Here is a 23559-nt window from a genome sequence, read left to right as displayed (position 1 = left end):
AGCTTTTTGGTAGGGGATAATCCTTCATGCACCATTTCATTTTGGTAAATATGTAGCTGTTCTGAAAGCACATAACTCAGCTCTCCACGAACTACATGCATACGAGCAGCTATTGGATTTAAGACTGTGCAGCACCATGGTGCTCAGAAGCACTGCTCCTTCACGTCTCTGAGGGGCCAGAAGTGGCTGAACTTGCTTTTTTTCCGGGGGAGAAACTGGTCGTGGGAAGGGCAGCGATGCCTTGCTATGGGAGAGCCACGAATCGAGACGCTCTCATGCTGCACCTTCAGTCCTGTTGCAACACAGCAGATAAATCAGGGTTATTTTCTCCTTAGGTAGCGTGTTTGAGAGCTTTCCAAAATGATAAGATACAAATTACATTCAGGCCTCTGATATGAATCGAGCGGGGGGGTGGGGGGGCAAAATGTATCTCCCTTAATTAGCAGCATCTCTGTGGGATTTAAGAAGGGAAAGAAGTTATGACAGTAATAAGCAGATGTACCATTTCTCAGATCTGCAAAACTGTGTTGCTCTGTATTCTATGTAGAATTGTAGCAAGAAACACACCTCCCTCACCTGCTATGCAGGAATGCCATGTAGGAGATGTGGCACACTGTAACATGCAGGAGAGACTTCAAAAGGAAAAGGCATGCCATCAACTAAGAGAAGGCATACCTCTAGTCATGCAGCTGAAAGAAAAAGGCTTGTATACTCTTCTCCACCAGGAGCTCTGGAAGTCATCACGAATCACACAGGAATGGGCTTGACAGCTAAGACACACATTAGAGTTAACAAGGTTTGAAGTGGGGAAAAAAAAGGAAGAAAAGGACTGAGTTGGTTTGAATCAAATTGAGTCTCAAAAGCAAGCCGGGACACTTTGGAAATATTATTTGAAAAACAATGCAGTATTAACCAGCTCAACCTTTTGCAGCTCTTGTACTGAACATTACGGAGGAAGGTGTTGACACTGCTTTTAGGCAGAGATACACTCACTGCTGGAGGGTTAGTGCTTCACAACAACACGTGTCCTTGAGCAGAACCGTAGGCAGGTTCGCCCCACAGCTGCAATATACTCTTTGATTCCTTTTGTGGATATACTGCATATCTTATACCATCTTGCATCTGAGGATCTAGAAGGCTTTCAGCACATTGATTTAACTTGTTCCTACAAGCAGAAAATCTCTGCAGCAGATACGAGGTAACTGATACTTCTGGACTACTAGTATAGGCCTAACTTTCCGAGTTCTCAATGCTCGCAGTATTTTGAATGTTGAGGGTTTTTTCATTTTAAAATGTTAATTTCTCATTCCAAAATGGGTTAGTTGGCCAGCTTGCCCTGAATTATGTCAGATGGAAGCTCCATGGAAGTTTAGAGTTCTGTGAACCTGCAGTTTTAAGTTAGTATTTAAAGTAACTGTTCTTCCAAGCCCAAATCCATACTCTTCTCACAGAGGCAGGAAACGTGAATGATCCCCCCACACTTCACTGGAGTTATCCCAGTGTCTACACAAAAGGAAGCTTGGATGACAAGTCTAGGCAGCACTAGAAGAGACTTCTGATCTCCCATCTTGCTATGGGACAACAGTTTTATTTTTGCTATTTTCTTGCCTTTCTTGAGGTGGTGTTTGAGACTTGGAAAGCAAGAGCAAATGAGTTTAATGGTCCCATTAGAGTTTTTGTTTGTCTCAATTCCCAATGCATCAGGCTTGGTTAAGCCCAAGGCGGTCATTTCTCACCTCCACAAAATTCCCTGCCAGCAGCCAGACACACAGCCTCTACAGCCTGCCATGGAAAATGGTTTAACTCCTGCATTGTGCTCATTTAAAAGCAGCACTATCTTGGGTGGGACACAGAATGGCACACAGTGTGCCCTGAACACAGCCTTTGAGTCCTTCACATCCTGCTTCTCTAGACACGAGTTCCCTGCATGACCGTACACACTTAGCATTTCCTCCCCATTTTGATGACTGCAGAGAACCTCTACCAGGCTGTGCCTGCCAGGTCATCCCCGTTCCTCTTCCCACATCTATCATACCCCATTCTCCATCTCCACCCAGCCTCTTCTCCCCAGTCCCTTCATTACCACCATACCTCTTGGTCAGGGGCTTCCCAACCCTTTATTCCTCCTTTGCTCTTACAAAAGTATCTCTTCATCTTCCTCCTCTCCAAAGCAGTTTCCTTCCCCTTGTGTCAGATACCTTTCTCGCTTTTTTTTGCCAGACCAGCATCCTCCACTGCAGCACATTTGCACATCCAAACTACTTCTGTGCTGGTCTCGAAGTCAGGCTGCTCCCAGCACCCCATTCTTCAGGAAAGAATACATGCTGAACCCAACTCTACGAACTATGGACAGAATCATCCAAGAGACTGATGCTAGGCTGGGGAAATGGGTGAAACATGCAGGAGGCTCTGCCCTCCAACCCCTTTTCCATCCATCCATCCATCCATCCATCCATCCATCCATCCATCCATCCATCCACTTTTTGGTTTTCCAGTTTCCCCCCGTTGGTAAACACATGCAACTTTCTTGGAAAAGGCCTGCAAATGGAGGACGGAAGGAACCGAGAAGATCCTGGCACAAAAAGCCAGGGAAGAATAAAAGTAAAGGCAGCCTCTGACATGAAGCAGGTAAATCAGAGGTGGGGAAGGAGAAGGTGCCAACACACAAACTCTCCTTCCCCATGGGGGGCCTGTAAAAGGAGGGCAGCCGTAAGGAAAATGGGCCTGCACAGAATATTTGGCCACGGCAAGGGCTTTTTTTGTAGGAGAGGGGAATGGGGAGACACACGGTTCCTGCCAGGAAAGGATGAATAGGCGACTTTGGAAGAGCAGGGACAAGGATTATTGCCCAGCCCTGGGAACTGCTGCCTAAAACATCCTTGTGATTCCATAATTGATTGGACATGGCATTCAAAATAGCATATTACAGGAAAAGAAGACAGAAAAATGCTATCACACTCAGCAAAAGGCCATCTCAAGCCCAGCCAAAGATGAATTAGCTGGGTACTTTGAAAAATGGCAAGTACTGTAAAAGTAGTAGCATTATTACAGCATTATTAAGAAGATATTTCTTAGCAGACAGGAGCTTGGCACTATCTGTCTAGACGGGTAGATGGGTTTGGAGTCAAACTGTTTTTTGTTGTGTTTTTTTTATTACCATATCCACTTCAATTTATTAAAAGCAAACTGTTCTGCTCATGACTCATGAAGCTTAGCTTTCCGCATGGCAATGAAACAAGATTCTCATAATTAAGAGCAATTGCTGTGAGACAGCAGATGAAGGTAAGATTTAGAAATGTGACCAAATCTTCCAATTCTGTCTTCCCTCAATGCAAATATAATGCCCACAGACTTCTAATTGTCTTCAAATACCTAAGAAGTAAACCTTCAGGTGAGCTATCCATTAGAGCAATTCAAATGATGCAGCACATCAGATTTATTCTTGACACAGGTTTATTGACCTCATTGCAGGGATTTATTTGGTCTGTCATTTGATGCAAGTCTTGCTCTGCCTATCAGTGCCAAATCCACCCCATTTTAAGACTATTGAAGGAACTATCAGTAAATTTGGCCCCAGTGCTTCTGCAACTGAAATCTTGCCTAGAGAAGATTTATTGCAATTAATTCAGCACAGCCCTTTGCCACTTTCATATCTGTAGCTACTTTCTGACTGACAGCATAAACTGGATTATCAAACTATTACATCCTGCAGCAGTTCTCCAACTCCCATCACGAACCACAGGTAATCAAAGTTTGATGGAACTAAGATGGTTTGGGATGCACTGGAGGCTGTGCACAAAACACATTAATTAGTTTTCAGATAGAGAAATAAACTGAAGCTTTTTTATCTCAGCAAGGTTTTAATTTTTAACTCATTTTGTCTATGCATAATCATTAATATGGTTTAATTGTAATCTGATTTAATATACACCGACTACAGGAAACAGAAAAGATGGAAAATATGCCATAAGCATTCAACACAAATCTATTTTTTTTAAAGTAAGGTTCCTAAACAGCCTAACAATGAAGGAAGCAAAGACAACTGTCATCTCCTATTGGCAGCTCCAGGACTGAGAGCTTCCTAGAGAGTGACCACTTCTACCAAGGTCAACACAGACCATTCTCCTTTACGGGGGTGCTTTCTGTTGAGTTCATCTACTTCAGTCCATGAAATTGTGGCTTTTTGTCCTTATTCCCACAGTGCATGCTGGTTTGCCCTACCTGTGAGATGTTAAACAGGAAAGCAGATACCTTCCTTCCCCCTTTTCCCTGCCATTAAACCCAGTCTTGCATTTTAGTTTCAAAACTATCATTAGCTCTTCTGTCTTCCTTTCATGAAGCATCTAATTCAGAGAAGGATTTAAGTAGGAGTTACCTTAAACATAAGCTAAAGTCTCACTGACTCAAAGGAGAATCAATGCTCATATGAATTAAGCACTATCAGAAATAGAAGTGCCACTGAATAATAACTGCTTTCTACAAATCACTTTTTAAGATACCTCTTACTCATGATACCTATAATAAAATGACTCTCAGTGGCCAGGTTAACAGGCACAGCCCCCAAGTGCTTTTATATTGTTTATCTTCTTAAGCTGCAAGATCTACCAGGTAGGGAAGGCATTTTAACAAGTGTTTGCATAGCACCCAGCAGACTTCATTCCCATTTTAATAAAGGTTAATATCAATTAGGGGAAGCACTAGTAGGTTCATGTTTAAAGTACAATGAATAATTATGCTTATGCTTATCACAAAAGTGTTATTAAGAAAAGGCAGGAAGTCCTGCTCAAGGATGAACACATTTATCCTATACCTATTTGTCTTACCACTATGAATGCAAAGATCATGGAATCTAAGAACAGTTTGGGTTGGAAGGGACCTCAAAGATCATCTAGTTACAACCTCCCTGCCATGGGCAGGGACACCTCCCGCTCGATAAAGGTTGCTCAAAGCTCCATCCAAGCTGGCCTTCAACACTTCCAGGGAGGGGGCAACCACAACTTCCCTGGGCAACCTGTGACAGTGTCCCACCACCCTCACAGGAAAGAATTTCTTCCTATTGTCTAACCTAAATCTTCTCTCTTCCAGTTTAAAACCATTCTCCCTTGTCCTATCACTACAAGCATATGAAAAGTCCCTCCCCAGCTTTCCTGTAGGCGCCCTTCAGGTACTGCAAGGCTGTTGTAAGGTCACCATGGAGCCTTCTCTTTTCCCGCTGAACAACCCCAACTCTCTCAGCCTGCTTTCATAGGAGGGGTGCTCCAACTCTCTGAGCATGGTCATGGTCATCATCTGGACTCATTCCAACAGTTCCATGTCCTTTTTGTGTTGGGGGCCATGTCACAGGCTTTTTTCTTTTATGGTTAAAAGATTAGTTTAGCTCCAAAGATGCCTAAGAACTACAATATTTCTAACCTGGCATGTCTAAAGAAGGATTTTAAATTCTTTAGCCATCTTTCCTGACAAACTACCCCTCTCCATTTTTATTCTCTCAGAGTGCCAGAAAAGTAGACAACCCAGATTTGATATTTGACAGTAAGTAAACTTGACTCGTTGAAAGACAAAGGGCTGGCATTTTTAATGTACTAACTATGAGTATTGAAGAAAACAGCAAGAAAGGAAAACCCTCAAATATACAGTGCAATTTTTCTGTCTCTAGTTTAAAAAGTGCACATCTGCCTCCTCTTGCTCCTACTTCTTTCTTTGCACAATATGTTAAAAGCAGTAGCAGCTACTCTTCACAAACCAACGATGTGGACCTGTGTTCAGGCTGTCCCTGCCTGCTCCAAGCATGCCCAGCCAGACAAAGCCCTTGCTCTTCACAGCCTGTCCCCATCCCACCAGCTACCACACTTTCCCAGGCCATTAAAGGTCCATATTACCAACAGGAGAAAAGTCTCCATTTTTCCTGTTTGTCTGCTCCTTCCCACCTCCATCCTGCCGCCCTGTTCACCAAGTTAATACAAGCATTTATTAAGGCCATGGAAAAAAAAGCAGGCAAAGTCATCCAAGTTAAAACTAAAAAAAGGGGAGAGACAATAAATCTGATCAATTCCTCAGCACCATTCCCCATGATATCTCACCAATATGCGACTGAAAAGCAAGGGGTCAGGTGTGACATGAGAAGTGGAGATGACGGCACAGTCACGCTGCTGCCTCTTTTGGCAGCCACACCAGCCTGTCCTGGCCTCAGACTGTGGTGCTGGCCACCAGCCTTTATTTATGTCAGCGATGGCTCAAAATTATATCCTTAACCTTCAGGCCCTGCCTGATGGGGCTCCCAGGGGCCAGTCCACCTCCAGCTACCAGACCACCTCTGCACACCGCCAGGAGCTCCTCCAGCTTATGTTTATAGTTCCTCAGATGCATTTAAAACGCATTGTCTTTAAAAAACCACCTCTAATTCAGTTTACAGTTTAAGTCTCACATTTAGTGGATGGGACACTGCCAATAAAGCTAAGTTGAAGGTAGTAAGAAAAGGAGAAAGCCCTCCTTTCCCTCTGCTTTGACAGCTTCTCCTGCACCTCATTCACTCTGCCCGTACTCATGGAGGAAAAATCAGTATGTACCAATCCAGGCTCTTCATATCACTCCCTTGGCAAAATATACTGGCATGCCTTAAAGTAGGGTGCCCTGTGTGCACCCAGGGTATTGTATCCTGGGATTAAAAAGTAGTCAAGAGTCACACTCCCCTGGTTTCTTTCTAACTGAAGTGCAGCTAATTGCTAACTTGACACAGACCCACAAAACAACCTGGAGGGATCTGGGTTTGTATCTCTGAAGAGAAATACTCTTAACAGAACAAAAATGTTACTGTTATATTAAAAGAGAGAGGGGGAAAAAAAATATCTCAACGTCATCCTCTACTCACAGCTTTAACAACAAATTGCACTCTCCCACATGACAAATTAGATATATATTTGTGTCCTAGGCACTGAAAAATATCCAAGAAAGGCATCTCAGCCTCTCACCCTTTTGAAAAGCTTTTTACACTTTGCAAATAATGAGTATCACAAACAGCCTCTCACAGTGCAAATGTTTGATTTACCACACATCCCCTGAACCAACAATTTTAGGACCAGGTTGCCCCCAGTCAGCCTGTGTGCAAACATCTGTCCGGCTGCTCCCAAGAAGACACACACACAGCCCAAAGTTGCCAAGCAACATCCTCAACACCTTAAGCATTGGGCCAACTTGCCTGCTTTTAAAGTTACTTGGAAAAAAAAGGCTGATAGGAAAGCACAAGCTTAAGTAAGGACCCTGCATTTAGAAGAAATGCTCTGCCTCTTTCCCAGAAAACTTCTGGGCTCACAACTTGTTTTTGGTAATAAAATAAATGTAGCAAACCCCGTAATCACCTTAAAAAACAAAACAAGCAAACAAAAAAACCCCACATCAAAAAACGACAACCAAAAAAATCAGTTTGTGTGCTGGAGTTTCTACAGTTGAAACTGAAATCTATACAGAGATTTCAGTGAATAATCAATTTTCTAGGTGACAACAGACAAAGCCTTGCCATCCCTCCCCCAAATCAGGTAACATACAAACATTTATTCAGCATATCTGAGGACTAACCCAGTGCCACTGATCACAGTTAAAGGTAAGCAGGTCTCCATGGTTACAAACAAACAAAAAAAATATTTACAGAAAGCCTGTGAAGAGATACAGGCTGCATTCTCCCCATGTTGAACTCTTTCTACTCAAGTGTCAGTCAAATTATTTTCAAGGTCCTCTTTAAAGTACTGCTCACAGCAGCCAAACCACCACACTTTTCAAGGTTTTAATGCTAGCTCTTCTCCCAAAGCAGAGTAACAAACAGAAAGAGTGGTACTGGAATCTCTGTCGCAAGATAAAATCATGTTAAGTGTCAGGGCTTACAAACAGTGACAGTCCTCAGTTTCCCAACTCTGATAAGACCACGGTCATTGATCCCATCGGTTTGTGCTTTGACTCATGAAGCTGCTTAGGAAAAATTTGCAATTCCCATTATACCTATTAACACGTATCATCAAATATCAGTGTTCTTAAAAAAAGTAACCAGAGCCCATTGCCTTTGGAATTTCACTGATGTTTGAGGTGCCAGGAAAGTGCAATAATGCTGTAAAAGGAGTATTTTCACTTTAAGACTTTGTTTTCTCCTGACAAGACACATAACTGTAGAAATAAAGCCACAAACATTTTATCAAAGTAAAAACACTGTGGCACTGATACAAAGCATTGCATTTACACAATATGCAGCACACACTTGTTTCCTTTGCAATTGCAAGAAAATTCTATTATTCAATTAGTTTGGAACAAAATGTCCCAAACCCCTCCAATTCTAACTTTGGTATCATATCAATTTCTGGAGGTCTGGGCCAATTTATCACTTTTCATACAGCAGCTAATCTATAGTCTAAGAATTACTTTTAGTGGAAGAAAGCAATTAAGAGAAAACGTAAGAAAGCCAAATAAATGAACTAATAAAACAGCCTTCAGAGGTTTTGGATCTCTTCAATGAATTGCTCTCCTGTGTTCCTTTCACATTTTGGGGAGAAAAGTTTGAATGACGAAAATTAAGTATGGGAGAAGTTGTGTTCCTAAGGATTCATTACTACTCCTTGCCCTTTGCACTCTACCCTTATCACCATGGAGCCCAGCACACTCAACTTCCCTTCATATATTTTTATCAGGCAAGGGAGACCATATGCAGTAGCTATATGCATGCTGACAGGCAGCACTGCACTTGCTGGTCGTCTGTCACAACATATGCTTGGATTAGTGAATCAGGCTACCTGACCGCTATGGCCACCCAGGACAATTAATAGCTGAGCTCAGGCCAAAGCAAAATGTTTCCCTTCAAGGGGCAAGGTTTGCCTCCAGACTCTCCTAGACCACCATGGCTACACTGCCACTGTTACTCTTCATTTCTCTTACCACTACACAGGGTGGATTTGAATGCATGGCATCAAAGATGCTGCAGCAGTGTCTCGCGGTATAGAGCCTCCACATCTTTCCCCGCCACCATCCCTCTGCTTTGCATTAAGCCTGCAAAGCTGTGCTTTATTTTCCTTTTGGGGGGATTCTGCCACTCTTTGAAGGAACCTGAAAGTGATTATACAGATGAATGATGAAACCTGAGCTCTTGCTCTCATGTTCCACCCAGGCAAAATGGCAGGAGATAGAGCAGCTTATCCTCGGGGAACTCAGTCTTGAGTTTACACCACAACGTGACAATGTATTTCTTGGGGTGAAAGAGTGCCAAATCCCTTCAGCCAGAAAGCATTTTTGTGTAGTACTCTGAAATGAGCTTCAAAGAAAAAGTGTTCTCCTGTCATCAGTAAATTCCTCACTAGCAGGTTTTGGTTTTTTCTCCCAATTTTTAATAAGCAGCAATTAATTTTTTTTTAAACCACCTTATAATGAACATTTCTTAGAATAACACGACAAAAAGTCTACCATTTGAGAGAAATAAATTCTTTATACTCCATAGAAATCAAATACTCTGACATATGTCCACTATTATGATTAAAGTTAGGACTTCCGCAGTTAAACTCCCCAATGATTAACTTGCAAAGTAAAGCAAAGTGAAATGTTGCTTTTCTGTAACTGCCTGGGATCTTGAAATGCACGTGAATTGTAAGGTCTCTTGCAAAGGCTGAAGCATCAATGTGGATATTTTATTCACTTACCTTCTTCAAAGCCTCTCTAAAGCTAAAATCACATTCTCCGTTATTTATCAATTTTATTTAGACTAATCAAATAAAATTTTCAGTTTGCAACTTCCCAGACATCGCATTATGTGGCGCGTCTAAAGTTTGTACAGAACTCATCAGTCAAGGAACTTAGCAGAGCAGAGCAACATTCACCAGGCAATTACAACGTCTGGAAAACTTGCCATAAAACAGCAGTTATCATGCATTATATACATGCAAATCAAGCTATTATGGTAGGATTATGTAGCATGTTACATCCTATTTTCCTGTCTTTTAGATCCTTAATACCCTCAATTTCTGTACCGGGAGTACAGTGACTGCTCTTAACCACTTCTTGGTTTTACCTTTTTTAGTGTCTGAAGCCTATAAAACCACTTTCCCTGTCTAAGGGTGGTATACAAAAAGTCAAGTGAAGCTGATGGATAACTTGAAATCAAAAGGAGAGTGATGGCTACTTGGAGAAGCTAAGATGCAAATTGGTAGGACAAGAATTCATGGTACTCTGTTCAAAGTTCACTAATTCATAGTGTAGACATTTTTTATGCAAAATGCAGATGAAGTCAGTCTCTCTCTCTAAAATAAATGTCTTTATATAATATTGCTTTGTTCAACAAAAGCTTCAAAATGTATTGGCCTGCATTAACTGAAAGAAGAAAATCACTGTCAAAGACACTGTTAAAAATTTGTCTTGGGAGTCCACACTTCAGATCGTGAAAAGTTTAGTTGTATAAACTGCCTGAAAATAAAACTAAAATTTCCAGAAAGAAAAGAAGAGTTGCTTGTTTTTCCTTATTTACAAAAGAAAAAGAAAGTGATGAAAAATAGGGCATTTTTTTAAGCACCTACAGCAGTTGTTTACAATGCGTAAAACTTACTAAGTTAAGGATAAGGACTTGGCTCACAGAAAATTGCTAAAGCTATACTTAGGCAATCCCAAGTATTTAAAAGTTTTACATATGGGGAACAACTGTGTGTGCACAGAGATGACACAAGCAGAACATGAGAACTGCTCACAACTGTGCGGCTCAATCGAGCTTGGCCTGCGGAGCACATTCACATTCTGAGCCACCAAGCTGGAGACCTGTAGTGGGAACTCAGCTCCACAACTGCAACGCCCAACAACATGAGGGCTGGAGAGGTGAAGAACATAGCCAGTGTTTTTGAGTACCCAAGCAAATGTATGCCTGAACACAACTTCCAATGATACCAGGATCACGTCGCAGGATGCCTGTATTTTAAGTATTGGGATGTAGTCAACCCAGCTCTGTATGAAGGACCAATAACAAATCTGACCTGAGAAACCTAGCTTCTGTGGAATAGATGAACCATAGCCAAAAGGACTGAAACCAGCTTAACATTCTTTTCAGAGAAGGCATTGCAATGTAGCAGTAAGATAATTTTCAATTGCTTTGTATATTCTCTTCCCCAAACTGCCGATGCTCCTAACCTCTTTCTATATCAGGTTCTCTTTCTATACATGTATTTTGGGAAATAAAAACCACCAGGCCTTCCTGAGATTTTCAATTCCCACCTTCTTCCTCCCACCCCTTTCATTGAATCTCCTGGTTTTGCTTAAGCCTCATGGCTCTAAAGAGCAGTAAAGTAACTTGTGGAAGGGAAGAAGAGTGTTGTAACAGTCTGCTACTAGAAGAAGAAAATTAAACATGGAAAGGTAGTATGAATCATGCTGAATAACATGACATTTCTTAACTCACAAAAAACCCCACAACTTTTTAAAGAGTTTTAGTTAGTAACAGCAATCCAGAATTGTGTAACTCAGACTTAACAATGGACAATCAATATAAACTAAACTGCTCTTACCCAGGATTCTTTTATCTCTACAGACAATCATTTTCTTTACTTTTTGTAGTCTTCACTGTACTGTAATGAAGTTTACTTGCTAGCATAACAGAAAGTCAAACTAATCATGCGCATGAGAATGAGAAACAAAAATAATCAAAACATTTTGTCCAAATGTTCATCATCACATTGAGAATGCACCGACCTGTTTTAACATCTATTGTTTTCTAGTAAATTATTTTAGGAGGTGTTATGCTCAAGTTACTATAAGCAGTACAAGGATTTTCATGACCAGAGTCAGGCCAAACTGTTTTTTTAAATGAACAGGTTTAAAATTTTATTTGAAAGCTGCATGGAATCTGAGCACACTGGTTGGAGGAAAGGAGGAATCTAGCAGAAGCAGCCCTCTCTCCCCATTTCCTATGGCATATTCTGCTCCCAGGCAGTATCTGATAGTTATTATGAGATTTCTCAAGACCACTTCTCTGCCTGAACAGTTGTGTTGGTTGTAAAACTAAGAATTAAAGCAGCATTATAAAATAAACAAATATGAAGCCTCTCTGCCTTCTTGCACATCAGTTATTCATCGGTGCTACTTAAAGGCCTTATCTTGACACATTCTTTTCCAACCCAACCACTGAGAAGCAACAGACACTTTCTGAACCTCTGTTCGAAAATCTTATCACTCACTCAACAAGAGCCTGAAACAAACTATCAGGACTCCTGGAGAATACAGCAGAGGTGAAAAAAATCAATAATAAAGGAAGGTACATATACAATATCTGCTACAGTGGTTTTGCATAAACAAACAAGATACTTCCCTCTGAAACAAACGGATCTAATCACAAGACTTCAGTGGGTGAAGACCATTGAAAAATATGGAAAAACTCCTCAGTTTAATGATACAAGGGAGTCCCTGCCCTGTGCAGTCTGGTATTTCTGGTGGTCAAGCAGTTGGCCCAACAAATCCAACAGAAATACAGTGTCAAAGAGAAACAGTGCATTGGCTAACTGCTCTATTTAATAAACTAGACAAAGATAATTTTAATAGCTGTACAGTTGTACAAATGTGTATTATGGGAAACTAACTTCTGACTCCATCCCTTTATCTGTGTTTCCCACAATAGTAGTAACGCTGTATCGGTTGAAGAATTTTTTTAAATACTTCTGGTTTTCCTTTTTTTTTTTTTTTTTTAATAACTGAAATAAGTACTTTCAAGATAAATGGCTAAATTGTGCCTAGTAATGAACTAATTATTACAAAATACATACTCATCCCAAATGCATTCTAGCATATGATCACAGCCCATTTGAGAGTTCAATTCCAAATGCAGTCGATATTGAAAATTACACATGCACTTGCACAGAAAAGGCAGCAACTGTGTTTAATATAGGTAGTTAGTGCAGTTACAATAACTTCTCATCCAAGTTATGCGCGCCAGCAGATTTTGTGTGTGGCTCTCAGCATTAGAACTGCTAGACTCCCCTCCTTTCCCCAGCAACATATGAAGGTCAGCTGCTTTTAACACCGGAAATTTAGTGAAACAGCTTGGTTTGTTATTGCATTGAAACTGGTTTTAGTCAGGGCAGCTCACAGCTAAATGGCAGGCAGAACAAGCAAATTCAATTAAAATAGCTCTGCGGCAAAAAGGAGATGAGTGTATTAGGAAAACATAAATGGGAATTTAAATGGGTGCTACAAGAGCAGAACCAGGCCATAACACAACCCTGTCTTTCCCTCTTTTATACCCATGTTATTCTCTAACTATGAAGAATATTTTTAAATAGGTTGCTCCACTTCACAATGGTATCTTATCTCAGCAAACAGCAAGCAGACACAGAATAGCCAGAGTTTTCACCAATCCTGCCACACCAATCTGTTCTTGCAGAGAACTTGCAAAGGGCATGGTCTGGAGAACTGCTCTTTCCCAAGCTTCATTTTTGTCCCCTGCCACAGAGAGAAGGCAAACAGAGCACCTCAGAGAAGTGGGCATGCAGGCAGGGAAATGGGCTGGGGGAGGCAGGGTACAAGCTGCCACCAGCCCCTGAGCAAGGGAGGAGGGAAACAAGCAGGAATAAAATTAACATCTTCATTATACTCAAATAATTCTGTGTTTCTCAATGAAAGCGTTTTTTTAAACTCAACTGCATATGTGTTTTCATAACATCTACACCTCTTTTCCAAAAACAGCCTTAACGAAAATTGGCTTTCAATGGGTCTCTGTTACCGAAAGAGCTGTGATGTGCAGCTAGATCCTTCTGTGCCAGCACTGAATCAGATATCAGGACCCATCCAAATTACCAATTCAGTTCTGTTTCTGTGATTCTTCCATAAGTTAAAAAAAAGTCACCAAAGCAATGTTTGAGTAACATATGCTATTGAAGTTCAGCCTCAAAGTATTTACTCTTCAGTTTATTCTAACTGAAAACAGGCATTTTCTGAACTAAAACTAGCCAAAGTTATTTGGAATTGTTTGGGTTTTTTGCAGGGTTTTTTTTTTTTCTTAGCTTCAAAATAAGGATTCTTCATGCATAAGTATTTTACTTTCTCGGCACATGCCTACATTTTCCTTGTGGTTGGCATGATAGTCTTCACAATCAGAGAACCAATGGATGGACCACTCACTGGGTAAGGAACTGGCTGGATGGTCACACTCAAAGAGTGGTGATTAATGGCTTGATGTCCAGATGGAGACACGTGGTGAGTGCTGTTCCCCAAGGGTCAGTACTGAGACCAGTGCTATTTAACATTTTCATCAGCAACATGGACAGCGTCACTGATTGCACCTTCAGTGAGTTTGTTGACAACACCAAACTGTGGCAAGGTCGACACACTGGAGGGAAGCGATACCACCCTGAGGGACCTTGACATGCTTGAGAGGTGGGCTTGTGCAAACTGCATGAAGTTCAACCAGGCCTAGTACAAGGTCCTGCACCTGTGTCGGGGCAATCCCAGGCACAAATACAGGCTGGGTGGAGAAAGGATCAAAAACAGTCTGAAGAAGGACTTGGGGCTGTTGGTGGATGAGAAGCTCAACATGAACCAGCAATGTGTGCTTCCAGTCCAGAAGGCCAGAGCTGCCTGAGCTGCATCAGAAGTGTAGCCAGCAGTTCAAAGGAGGTGATTCTCTTCCTTTTCTTGGCTCTTGTGACACCCCACCTGGAGTACTGTGTCCAATTCTGGAGCTCCCAACATAAGAAGGACATGGAGCTCCTGGAGAAAGTCCAGAGGAGGGCCACGAAGATGATTCGAGGGCAGGAGCACCACTCCTACAAGGATGGGCTGAGAGAGTTGGGGCTGTTCAGCCTGGAGAAGAGAAGGCTCCAGGGGGACCTCATAGCAGCCTTACAATACCTGAAGGGGGCACACGGGAAAGCTGGGGAGGGACTTTCTACAAGGGCATGTAGTGGTAGGACAAGAGGGAATGTTTTCAAGATGGAAGACGGTAGATTTATGTTAGACATTAGGAAGAAATTCTTTCCTGTGAGGGTGGCGAGATACACACACACAGGTTGCTTAGGGAAGTTGTGGTTGCCCCTTCCCCGGAAATGTTGAAGGCCAGCTTGGATGGGGCTCTGAGCAACCTGGTCTGGTGGGAGGTGTCCCTCCCCATGGCAATGGGGTTGGAACTAGAAAATCTTTAATGTCCCTTCCAACCCTAGCCATTCTATGATCCTATGATTCTATGACTTGGGATGCAGACAGACCTTGGAGGACACTGAATAAAATCCTTTGACCTTAGTACCATCTACTATTTGGCCAACATTTAAAAGAAAGACAAATATTTTCCACCTATCGTTTCTTTTTTCTTTTTCTTTTCCTTCTCCAATTATTTAACACTTCTAGTGATGATTTTCAGGTGTCAGTATGAAAATGAGAAAGCTTTTGCTATTGATATACATAAATAACATTATTAATACTTCTCCAGTAGCATCTCCAGATCCCAGGCTGTGTAAGAGCTAAAGCACACTATGTCCTGCACACATCAACACCAGACAACCTTTGCTTTACATAGCCAGGATTAAGATTAGCAACAAGGCTAAAGTGAAATTATTTTGAAACAAAAACTAGTTTTCACAGGGAATCCAAGCAACTTCACGTTTCTTACATGTAATTTTGTTTATGTTGTGTCTAGAGCAAGTGTAACTTGGCAGGAATGCAATACTCTGCAGACAGATATGGCAGCAGGAGAAAAGATAGCAACTCTAAAAATAAAAGCTCTAACAGTATCATAGGCAGGAGCCAAAATGCAGAAGAAATAAATACACATTTGCTATCAGCGGGGTGAAAGGGATGGTGAAGCCCATGCAGCAGAAAGGCCTCCTGTGCCTCTGAAATACTATTTTTAATTTTCTTTGGATGGGGCAAAGACATTTGTGGCCTTCTCCTTTTACATGGATAATGCTGAGAATGTAAACATTCTATGATTCTATGATCAACTTCAGAGGATCCGTGTCACTAGAGCCAACTTTTACAAAAGAAAACTGACAAAACTGAAATAGGAAAACAATGTTATAGATAAAGTTACTCAACAGAATCCATTAAATTAACATTAATATTACAAAAACTAGTACTTCAGAAATGCCAGAATTAAGTTGCTTTCTACTGATGCACTAATATCAAACCTCAGGTCTCCTCTGGACCTTTTGGGTTTGTTGTTGTTTGGGGTTTTTTGACCAGGAAGGAATTGATGCCTCATCTAATCTAAAGGGTGAGTAGTATTTGAGGAATTGGGCTGTAGAGACAGAATTATCAATTTCCTCACATGCTTTCCTGTAGTGCTTAACAGTGATAAATGAGGCCTGCAAGAATAGCTATCAATACCAATAATCACCATCTTTCTAGCCACCATTTTACGCAGGAGACTGAGCCACACACATTAAAGTCAAAGGCATCCATCATTTTGGGATGCCCACCTAGAGAAGAGGACTCATACCAGTTACTATCTTCTAGCACAATCCCTATACTTTTTCTGCTACAGCTCATCACTTTTGCATTATAATTCTCAAATCTCAGCCCAACCCTCAAAAAGGGGGAAAATTCAGATGAAGTGACACAGCATCACTAGGGAGCTCTGGGGCAATGGGTAGGACTGAACGATCAGTCAAGTCTGCTACTTCATCACCTGCATTGCCTCGTCCCATTTAATACAGCCCTTCTGCAAAAAGCAAATAGGAGCACACCACTGAAACAAGTCCTACCCAGGACAAAGCAAAGGTACCACCCTCTGGTCCCTTCCTCTGACTTGCTTCTGTTCTGCTTCCTCCTTTCTCCCCACATTCTGATCCTTGTTATACTCTCCACTCTCTGAGACTTTCTTTCCATCCAGACCTAGTCTTACCAACTCATTCAAATCCTCATTGACCACAAAGTTTCCATGCAGTATTTCACACAGTACGGCCTTGCCAGAGCCACACACCCTGCCAGGCTAATAGGCTTTGCCAGAAAGCACAAAAATAACCGAATTCTTGAGGAATGACTGTCAGAATCTTTGAATACAGGTAAAACAATATATTATCCTTCCATTCCTGAAAATACAGTTGAGATAATTTTAGCTTGGGAAAAAACTAATCCCTTCTCTTCCAGGACAGGCAAGGCACACACCCCTTTTGGATAAAAGGGTTAACCCAAGTGTTTAAAATCAGGAATAATTATGGGTAAAAAAACACCTTCCATAAGAAACATCAGACTAGCAGTCATTCCTGCTAAAAATAAAAAAATGTTTATAAAGCATAGGATTTTATTTGAATCATTGAATAATTCAGGCTGGATGTGGTCTCTGAAAATCATCAAGTCATATCTCCTTCTGGAAGCAGAGCTATCTTCAAAGTTAGATCAGGTTGCTCAAGTGTTTGTTCTGTCAATTTCTGAGTATCTTCAAGGATGAAAAGTCTGCATACTCTCTGGGCAACCTATATTAATTCATCTTTACTGTGAAATTCGCTTATTTACACCTAACAGGAATTCGCCTTGCTGTGAAGAACTTTCAAGATGTGCCTGATCCACCTTATCTATAAACCATTCATAAGATTCTGCTTTTATTTCCTCTTCTCCGGCATAAATAAGGCCACACTTTCTTCCTCTCGTGGCACATCATTATGTCCTTCAGCATCCTTGCTCTCTTGAAAATCCTCATTCTAAAACTGTAAGTCTTTCCTCCATGGGAGCAGGACCCAAAACTGGGCACAGAACTCCAGATGCCACCTGTCCACTGCTGAACAGGGGAGACTTCTCTTGATATGCTCTTTTTAGTAATCATGGACATGGTTTAGTGGTAGACTTGGCTGTGTTAGGTTTATGGTTGGACTTAATGACCTTATGGGTCTTTTCCAACCTAAGTGATTCTATGATCTACCTGTGGTTGGCCTTCACTGCTGCAAAAGCACACTGGTGACTTAGGTTCAGCTTAACCACCAAAAGGACTTGTAGGTCCTTTCCTGAAGAGCTGTTACTAAGGCAGCCATCTCCCAGACTGTGCTGTTGCTTAGACTTACTCTTCCCCACATGCAGTACTCAACATTTTTCTTCGCTAAGCTTCAGAGTGTTCCCTCCTAGTCCACTAACGCAGCTTCATTCTCCCTTCCTAACTCCTCAGAAATCCTTGCAATGGTACTAAAACAATGAACAGGAATCACTCTCAACAGGGCAAAACATCTTTGGACCATAAAGACCCCTGGCAGGTCCAGACCTAGACCCATTCAGACCTGAATTCTGGAACTTCTCTTAACAGCTCCTGTCCAAGGCTAGGACTGAGTTGGCTGCTGCTCAGTCAGAGATATACGAAGCATTCACCTCATTCAAAAGCAGCCCAAGTAACACAGTGCAAACTCTGCTCCTGAAGCCTTCATTAGAAGTCATCCCCAAAACACCTTCTTGCAGAAGGAACAGGTTAAGCTTTTTCCAGTGTTGCTTCTGGGAAAATTAACTACCCTCACAGGAGTGTATGCAAAAATCAATGTGTGCTAGGAAGTACTAAAACAGTCAAGGACCATGGAGGAATGATTGATCTTTGGGGGAATGAGATGAAGGATGTAGAATTGATAGGTTTCTTTCTTCCCCTCCTCTGAACAGAGCATGAAGCTGATGGATGACTTTTTGAAGGAACATCTTGTTAAAAATGTTGGCAACATATCCCCTGCATTTCAGGTCTACTTAATCAATTAAAAGGGCAGTCTCTAAAAGAATCAAATTAATATTAGATACAAAAGATGAAGAAAAAGCAGGAAGCTGGAGAAAGAAATGGATTTAGCTGACTCATTCCTGTGAAATTCTCATTTAATGACACCTTGCCCACAATAGAGAAAGAATTGTTTCTCAAATAAAATGTTCATGGAAGGTAAATCACTTCATCCATCACCACTGAAGCAAAGTATTGATGCTAGGATGCTAATTGCCATGTAAGTTCCTACAATTGAACCAGTAAGTGATGTGGCTGGCTTCTCCCTCAGAAAGGTTAGTGTGTGGCCCCATACAAAAATAGTTGCTGGTGATCACAGCAGAGATGTCATCACCTGCCCTTGCCAAGGGGTGGCATTGCAAAACTGCAATGTCCTCAGAAAAAATGCTTTAACCATGTCCCTGTGTACATGCTTTGGCAAACTTTGCTTCCACCTCATCCTCTGTCCCTTCCCAAAGCATTAAAGCTCCACGTGCTGCTGTCCTAGGGGATTTCCTTGTGTGGTAGCCCTCTGCCAGAACGATGGGAGGAAGGCTGCCCAGCCTCCCAGATGACAATAATAACAGCATGTGGACCTCAGCAGCTACACTTGACACATGATTATACTTTGACCAAAAAAATACATATATATATATAATTACTGTTTGCTAGCAATTCAGCTACAGTTGTAGTTACTGGATTGGATGTCTGGGTCACAATACCACAGATTTTGTGCTCTGCATGGAGCTAGATTCTCATCTGGCCCAAGCTGGCAGGGCTCCACATTGACAGTCTGGCTCCCAGTGTAAATGGGTTATAAACATGGTCTTTGCTTCATCTGCAAGGCTTGAGGTATCCTACATTTGACAGACACTGAATGAAAGTTTACTCTGGGGTTTAGAAGCAAATTATTGAACTGACTTGTTAAATTACATTTCATTAGCAGCAGGAACATTACAATTGCACCCATTGTTATTTGAGCCTTCAATTTGATTTTGTCAAGACTGTTTCATCATTCAATTTTCTAAGGCGAATGATTCTGAAAGGTTGTGCAAAGGGCATAAAAAGCCGCAGCAGAGTGATGACTTTCTGAGCAACAGTTTGGGGGAGGTGTCATCTATTCTTTTTTAAATTATGAAATAGAATCTTTCTCAGGCTTCTCAGATCAACAGTCCTCAGTGACTCCATATCTACCAGCATATTCTCAAACCAAAGGTGTAAACCTGAGGAACACACAACACGAGAGCATTGCACGCCTTGTTTTGAGAAGTCTCAGCGAGTTGTGATTTGATATGCATCACAGCAAAAGAATTGCCAGCTGCCAGCAGAGGAGGGAAAGAACTGGAAAACAAAGTTTGAATTACTTTTGTATTCATCAGCGAAGTATTAAGGAAAAAAAAAAAAAGGAAGAATGGCTGATTCAGTCTGTAAGGAATCATTAGGTTTAAATTTACCTCTGCAGAGAATGAAATCACATGTGGAGCCGATATTACCTTCTTTCACAGAAGCAGAGCATATTCACTTGTAAAATCTTATACTGCATAAAATGGAAGAGATGAAAGATAGAAAACAGACTCTCATAAAAGTTTGTGGCAACATTTTTACGCAACATAAAGAGCATAGGTCTACAAAACTTTCTAAAAATGTTTAACACCCCGCTTATTCACTTCCCAAAATTATTCTGTATATTCTCATATACAATTCATTTTGTGTTTTCAGCTGCACTTTAGAAGAGCAGGCCTGCAATAGTTTTATGCTGTAGGTGCCCAGATTGGCTGATGAACTTCAAGACTAGAGGATTGCAGTGTGCTCTGAGCACAGCCTTGGCTTGGGAAGCTGTGAGGAACAAGAAGAAATGCAATTGTCCAATTATCAAATGGAATTTCAGATCACACCACTTATCAGCATAGATAAAAAAGCTTTGTGTTAGCTGTTGTGTAGCTTCTGAGAATAATTCGAGGTAATAGGTTTAACCTCCAGAAGCACCATGGTTAGGGTGCATCTTTCTCAAGAGATGTTTTGCCTCCCTGTCATACGTGATGCCAGAGAAGGCACTGAAGCTCCAGCCCTGTGAGAGCTGCTCAGATAACGTGCTACACAAAATCCCTTTGGTGTCCCAAGCCTTTCTTCCTTCAGACTCCTACCACTGGGCCTGGGAGCTACCTGAGCACACTCCTGAGGATGCAGGGGCTGTACTGAGATGTTAATTCATGGACCTTCTGCAGAACTTGGGACAAACGGCCCTACCTGGGTACTTGCAAAGCAAATGAATGAGAATTGTGCTGAGGGAAAACATACTGTAAACAAACAACAAAAACCATGAGGCCTTTTTTTTTCCCTGACATCTGCTTTTGCTCTCCCCATTGATATCAGCAGTAAAAGGAGGCACTTAGGTAGAACACAAAATAATAAGACAGAAACCCTACCCTTAATTTTCCTCCCTAGCTTGAAATCAGTACTATGTGGGGCAAAATAAACTGCTGCTCAGTGACAAAATTTATGATGCAATTGAAAAACCTCTTCAGGTGCCTGACAGCCCATGAGGCTCCCACCTACTTCAGGAGGCAGCCCATGGCTGGAGTTGATCCCACACTGGGCATCATAATCACAGAGTGGTCATGGTTGGAAGGGACCTATGAAGATTGTTCTATGAGAAGGACCTCTGCCATTTTGGCAAACGTGTGTATCTCACAAGGATCACCACTGCATAAGAAGTGGAAGGTTTTTGGTGTCAGTGGACACACAGCATCTTCTGCATCCCACATCAGAAAATGCAATCACACAAAATGCAGTACGTTTTAAGCAAGCTAGTGCTTCTGATTTACGGAGACATCACCCTTAGATCTGAAACACAGCAGGTTCATATGTTATCCCCCCCGCAGCCCTGTGCCTGTTCTGCAGCACAGACCTCAGCCCTGTTAAGACCCATTTAAAAGCAGCTGCGGGATAAACAAGCAAAGCATCCACTGAGTGCAGCTCCAGGTGTCTGCAGATACTTAATCCATGGTCACTGCCACAGAAGAACATGTCTCCAATTCATTGCAGGGAGGCCTCACCAAACAGCCAAAACACTCCAGTCTGGTCATTAGTGCTAATTTAGGGGAGGAAAAGGGTTATTTTGAAGTAACATAGCCTTGAAATTAAACCCAAGCCCCTTGAGGAGGAGGCTAGAGGATTATTCCACCTCACCAAAGCCATCTTTGTTTTCCTGCATGCTTCCTAACCCACAAAGTGTGTAAAATACATTGTCTGCTAGTATTATAAGCATGATTTACTTCTCCATGCAAAAACAAACTGGCAAAGAGTTGTGCAATTGCTAAGAACTGAGATAACCCAACCCTACTCACTGGTAGCATCTGCAGAATTAAAAACCCATAGTGCTCTGAATTTTTGCACTCTTAAGGCTGAAAATTTCAAGCTGAAGGTGATCTCTTTAGACATTTTCTGCCCATTCCTCTTAATGTGTTTGGTAAAAATATCACATGCATCATAAAGAGCAAGGAGTCACTCCAGAAAAGTCTACAAGCAAGATGTAAATAAACCAGAAATATAACATCATCTAATTCATTACAGAAAGTGCTACCAAAAGGAGAAAAATATTTTTATATAAGAAAAAAACATATTTTTTTAAGTATTTGGAAAAGACTACACAGTAACCATGGCCAGCAGCAGAGCACCTTCCTTCATACATTCTTCTCTACAAAAGTCTTAAGAGCCACCTTTCAGCAAAATTCCTTTTCTTATATTAATACATTACTAATTTGAGATACGTGTAAACTTGAGAAAACAAATTTAGCTCTTCAAATAGACTAAAGAGGAGGACCCTCACATAATTTTTGTTACTACTTTTAAAGTACACTCCTCACTTCCTCACATCTCACAGTCAATTTCGTCTTACTCTCTCACTTCCATTTCTAGAACTCACAGCACTAGGGATGGAACACGTAACTTACCACTATCACAGAAAATACCACTGCAACATATTTTATTTGGAAAAAAAAATAAGAAAGCACATTTAACTTTTTTCCTGAAGGAAGATCAATGCCAGGCAGCACAACCCAGTCTCCAAAGATGTGCTTGTGGTGGAGGTTTTGAGAATCTGCACCAAAACTATAAGAATGTGAAACCTTTGCTTGTAGCCACCTGGCTGTCAAAGGGTGATTGATTACTTACTTAATCAAATTGCAGGAACAACCATTTTTGAGGTGACTGGCTTTATTTTCAATCCCAATTCTGGTTCTAACCACCCAACCTTAACATCAGCCTGGTACCAGCCTAAGAGACTTTACTAGGATTTGTGCTTTCATTAGACAAAAAACAGTTCTGTCTGTGTGAAGAGCAGCTGCACTTTGCCAGGATGTGGGCTAAACCCAAGATTAAACTCGAATCTCTTACCACCTTGACTGATAAAACAGACAGAAGCAGGGAGAAAAGCCTTTTAGGGTGACCCACGGAGCTGACCCACAGATACGTTTGCTCTGCTCACATATAATGACATACCCTTATCTATGCAGTGAGAGCACAGTGGTGGAGAAGATGTCATTTTTTATTAGGCCTTAATGTTTATTTTACTATCTGTCTGTGCAAAGATAGCCTCCCAGATCGTATCTCATCAAATGCATAATGAGCCAAATTATTCTCTACTACTGTAAATTGGTGAAGGTCCATTGATCTCATTACAGAAGGGCAATTTACACAGGCAAAGAGGGTGGGTGACTATTTCTGTATGAGGAAAGACAGAAAAAACCCTAATACTGGGGAGCCTGTGTCAGGAACAAAATGCATACAGATCTCTGCCTTTTTTTTTCCCTTTTAATCTGCACAGCTATATTTATACCAACAATTCACAGTAAAGAGTTAAATACTTTTTTAGAACAACTTACCAAGCTTCAGAGACTTTGACAACTCTA

The 23559-nt window shown here is 41.4% G+C and overlaps 1 protein-coding gene across 2 annotated transcripts in view; it reads right to left on the bottom strand.

Annotated features, from left to right (window-relative positions):
* EPB41L3 (erythrocyte membrane protein band 4.1 like 3) overlaps window positions 1–23559 on the bottom strand; it is a 149852-nt gene that overhangs the window by 102674 nt on the left and 23619 nt on the right. The window lies entirely within an intron of this gene.

Source organism: Apus apus, chromosome 2 (assembly GCF_020740795.1).
Source record: "Apus apus isolate bApuApu2 chromosome 2, bApuApu2.pri.cur, whole genome shotgun sequence".
Classification (NCBI taxonomy): Eukaryota; Metazoa; Chordata; class Aves; order Apodiformes; family Apodidae; genus Apus; species Apus apus.
The sequence above is the reverse complement of the archived record's forward strand: the minus strand, read 5'-3'. Positions and strand labels throughout refer to the sequence as shown.